This window comes from Vespa crabro, chromosome 15, assembly GCF_910589235.1.
Source record: "Vespa crabro chromosome 15, iyVesCrab1.2, whole genome shotgun sequence".
NCBI lineage: Eukaryota > Metazoa > Arthropoda > Insecta > Hymenoptera > Vespidae > Vespa > Vespa crabro.
Genome location: NC_060969.1, coordinates 1,767,077 through 1,772,076, shown reverse-complemented (window position 1 = coordinate 1,772,076; position 5,000 = coordinate 1,767,077). Strand labels below are relative to the sequence as shown.

The 5,000-nt window shown below is 39.4% G+C and overlaps 1 protein-coding gene across 1 annotated transcript in view; it reads left to right on the top strand.

Moving 5' to 3' along the window:
- The first annotated feature begins 3,642 nt into the window (after window positions 1-3,642).
- The window catches only part of LOC124429426 (ecdysone-induced protein 74EF-like), a 238,898-nt gene continuing 237,540 nt past the window's right edge, over window positions 3,643-5,000 (top strand). Inside the window, exon 1 of the mRNA XM_046974692.1 lies at window positions 3,643-4,191. The gene's annotated coding sequence lies outside the window, so the exon portion shown is untranslated. The remainder of the gene's footprint in view (window positions 4,192-5,000) is intronic.

Sequence of the window (5,000 nt, the reverse complement as noted above, 5' to 3'; positions counted from 1 at the left end):
GACGCCCGGATGGTTCGATCGGTCGACCGTTCGAACATTCGACGCTGCGTTACCTGTAATCCACGTTAAAAGGCTTAATTTGAATTATTAATGCCACAATGGACGCCCAATCCTTCAACGATCGTACATTTTACTAACACCACCTATGACTTTCAGTTTGGATATTAATCGATTCTCTTATTGTTTATCATTCTTGTATGTTTTGATAATGAATGGAAAGAGTAAGATAGATAGATAGATAAAAGGAGAGAGAGAGAGAGAGAGAGAGAGAGAGAGAGAGAGAGAGAGAGAGAGAGAGAGAGAGAGAGTTAATCATTATTATTCCTACGACATTTATATTTCTTAAGAATTTCTTTAAGTTTATTATAGTTTTTATACAACGGTATAAACGTATGTACTTAGCGCGAATCCATCGTCTATATATATATATATATATATATATATATATATATATATATATATACATGTATAGGTCGTCTATATATATGTGTGTGTATATGTACTTATATGCCATGCACTTTTCACCAGTATTCATAAATCTTGGGATTTGCGAATCTCTACAATCCATGGTATAGGAATACCATCTGGATTTATAAATTAATACCGGTCATACTGGACCCATAAATCTTTGCATTTGAGTAGATGGAATCGTCTGGAAATATAATCTTGGTGGTATCTTAGATTTCTATGCTTACCTCTTTACTTGGATTACAAACGAGAAGAACTTATTGAAAAAGATAGAAGCCAATCGTTCGTTCGTTCGTTCGTTCGTTCGTTCGTTCGTTCCTATTTCTCTCTTTTGAATGAGAAAGAAAATTTCGATTTTGCTTCTTTAAGAGGATCAACATCAATCCCGGCGTTTATTCTTTCTCATACGTACGTATGTTTCTCTATCGATAAAAATAAAAAAAGTATAGAAATAAAAAAGATACATATACATACATGCGCACACGTATGTAATCATATATATATATATATATATATATATATATATATATATATATATATATATATATATATATATATATATAAAAATTCTGATCATTCCTTGAATCGAAAGTTATTATTGGTCGAACAGTACTCAGACTTAAGTATATCCTCTAACGAGACATAAACTAGATAATTTCGATGTATCGCGTCATGATTCATACTAGCGCTAAACATCTACTTGACCTACTAGCCTAGATGTAGGTTGGCCCGATCTCTTATCCAAGGTCCACCATCAGTAATACCCTTCTTTTTTTGCTCATTCATCGGCCACTCTTCTCACGGCAGTATCAGCAAGAGTACGGCAACACACAAGTAACATCAGCAATACCAATACCAATACCAATACCAACAGTAACACCAACGCCAATAAACGTGTTGGCCAAGACTTTTTACGATGGCATTCGAGTTTGTGAGGAAAGATAATCGACGATCAATGACGACCACTGTTTCTCTGCTCTTAATGAAGACCGCAACAACAATAACACAACATACACAACAATACAATACAATAAATACAATACAAGACAAAACAACACAATACAACACGATACAATACTACAAAACAACACAAACAATGAACGTATGAGAATATATAATCATTAGTTTTTTTATTCTTGAATAAAACGTTTATTGTTTCACCGTTTCAAACTTCGCGGGCATTTCTTCTATACACAAGAGAGAAAGAGAGAGAGAGAGAGAGAGAGAAACAAAAGAAAGAGTTTTATAAGACTTAACCTATTTCGAAAAAGGTGAAGAAAAAAGAAACGAAAAGCAAAATAGAAAATAATATCCCAGAGTAAAAAGATATATAGATAAATTCAGCATAAAAAAATAAAAGAAATAAATAATGTAAAGATCGAGCGAATATAAAATGTCTCTGAAGCGCGCAGAGTGGGTGAGAATGGGGGAAGTGAAAGAGAGAGAGAGAGAGAGAAAGAGAGAGGAAAAATTCGAACGGTACGAGCCCGCGTGAGGCGACATTGGTTAGGGCGCATGCGCGAGCACTCACGCACTAACGCACGTAAGCGCGTACGCGCACGCGCACACTACGTCGACCGATTATGAAAGTATTTCGCGTCGAGGAAGAGCAACATCTGGCTCTCGCAAACCAAAAACGTCTTCCGAACGTAATTTTGTGCTGTACGCGAGCCACGCGCATACATATTTTTGCGCGGGCATACATATGAATACTTATGTACGTAGGTACGTCGTAACGTATAGACATACGTACGTACGCGTATATTCGTCACGAGAAGAAGACGAAGAAGAAGAAGAGGAGAAGGAGGAGGAGGAGGAGGAGGAGAAGAGAGAGAGAGAAAGAGAGAGATATAATGGAGGGGATAGAAATATGAAAAGGAAAAGAGTCGCCGAGATATCGTTGGAAGAGGGAGAGAAAGGGAGAGAGAGAGAGAGAAATAGGAGGGGTGGGAGAAGGGAGAGTAAGATCGTGGCGAAGAGTTTCGCGAGTACTCTCGAACGATAGAGAGAGAGAAAGAGAGAGAGAGAGATGTGGAGTGTATATATATATATATATATATAGAAAGAGAGAAAGAGTAGGGGAAAGAGAAAGAGAAAAGGAGAGAGAGAGAGAGAGAGAGAGAGAGAGAGAGAGAGAGAGAGAGAGAGAGAAAGAGAGAGCTTTCGCGGCGCGGTTCGGCGCGTGAGGAGAAACGAGTGAGCGAGTAAGCGAGCGAGTAAGCAAGCGACTTGGGATGGTTCGGGCGGGTGGCGGGGTGGGGGTAGGGTGACGAAGGCAGCCGAGTAGGAAGAGCGACACTAGGCGAGAAGGCCAGGGGACTTGGTGAGTTCTCGGCTCTCGGTTCAGTCGGACGCGCGATTACAAGCAGCACAGAGCATCTCTGGAGAGAGAGAGACGCGTGAGCACAACGTGGGTTCTCTCTCCCTCTTTTCCTCTCTCTCTTTCTCTCTCTCTCTCTCTCTTTCTCTCTCTCTTACACACAACTTACTCACTCAATCACACGTACACACATCACACTCTCATTCTCTCTCTCTCTCTCTCTCTCTCTCTATCATACACAACTTCACGTATCATACATATATATATATATATATATATATATATATATATATATATGTATATACACTTACGTACGTCTATAGTCCGAAAGTGTTTTCGATCGCGACGACCACGTGCCGCCGGCTTCAAGTTGCTCTCTCTCTCTCTCTCTCTCTTTCTCTCTCTTTCTTTCTTTCTCTATCTTTCTTTTTCTTTCCCTCTTTCTCACTCTTTCTTTCACTAAGAAACATATACTAATAAAGGACGTACATACGTATACGTGACGTACGAGTCAAACCTTTCTCTCTCTCTCTCTTTCTCTTTCTCTCAAACACACATATATATATATATATATATACACACATACAAACATATGCCATATATTCGTTCACCTAACTCGCGATAGGACTCCGTACGACGGATTTCGAATTCGCATTCGCGCGCTCGAACATTGTCAGGGACGGACTGGTGTGTTCCATACGATTCACTTAAAGGATTTTTTTACGATTTTCGTACGGGCTTTTGCAATTATTTCTTCGTTCGTTCAATCTCTTTTACCTTTCCTTTTCCCTTTTTTTTTTTTTTTTAAATTTCTTTTACGTCTCTCCTTTCCCATCATTCTCTCTTTCTCTCTCTTTCTCTCTCTCTCTCTCTCTCTCTCTCTCTCTATTTATCTATCTATCTAACTGTCTCTCCTTCCTTTTTCCTCTTATATCCTCGTATTCTATCAATCCTTCATATCTTCCTTTTCCTTGTAACATTTCGATATCTTTGAATGCATCGTTGATGGAGAACGGTAACTACGATTAGATGAGAGGGATAGAAGAAAAAGAGAACATGAATCCCTGGGAGAGGGCGGTGCACGTCACAGTGTGTGGGTGGTTTGTCAGTTGGTGACTCCGTGAGTACTATCGATAATAAGCCGAGAGGGACACATTCGCAACAGGAAGAGGAAATTGTTTCGATTCTCAAACGGCTCTTTTGGATAAAGGAAACAAAAAAAAAAGAAAAAGAAAGATACGTGAAAGACTGAAGATAGAGGACAGAATACAGAAGATAGAAGAAGAAGGCAGAAGAAGAAAAGAAGAGAGGGGGGGGCACAAAAAAAGGGAAAAATCCTTTTCTCATTTCCCGTGGATCAATCCTTTTCGAATGTCACGAGGAATCTGATTTTTCTACATTGGGTAAGTGAGAATGTTTCAATATTTCTTTCCCTTTTTTTCTTCTTTTCTTCTTCTACTTCTTCTTCTTCTTCTTCTTCTTCTTCTTCTTCTTCTTCTTCTTCTCTCTAAATGTTCACGTTGGACGACCTATGTCGGATGAAATTTATTCTCACGTATTTGAATTGTCGAGGGATATGTTTAGAAAGTGATTGTTAAAAAGAAAAGAAAAGAAAAGATGAAGGAAAAAAAAGCGATAACAAGAAAGAGAAAAATATATAAAAACATCGCGAACAAATTTGACGGACTTCGTCTTCTTAACGGATCTTCTCCGTGTATATGTATATGTGTATGTGTGCGTGTGCGTGTGCGTGTATTTGTGCGTCGTGAGTGCATGTATGTATCGATGTGTGTGCGTTCGTCCGTTCGTCCGTTCCTTCGTTCGTTCGTTCGTTCGTTCGTTCGTTCGTTCGTTCGTTCGTTCGTTCGTTCGTTACGTACCAAGGGGCAGTGGATAATATTACAAGAAGGTGGATCGACTTCGAGAGATACAGAGAAAGAGAGGAAGTTAGGGTACTAACCGTCTACGCCTTATGATATTGGGTTTCCCTTACGGTTTCTTAGATTCGCCGTTTGGAATTTATTTCGAGCGGAAAACGCGTTCTGGAAAGGAATGGAGCTATGCGTCTCCTGAGTCTTTTTATGAGAATTCGGTGAAATCGAGAGAAACAGAAAAAGAGAGATAGAGAAAAAGGGAGAGAGAGAGAGAGAGAGAGAGAGAGAGAGAGAGAGAGAGAGAGAGAGAGAGAAGAGGGATCGTTGACCTAGCGAAT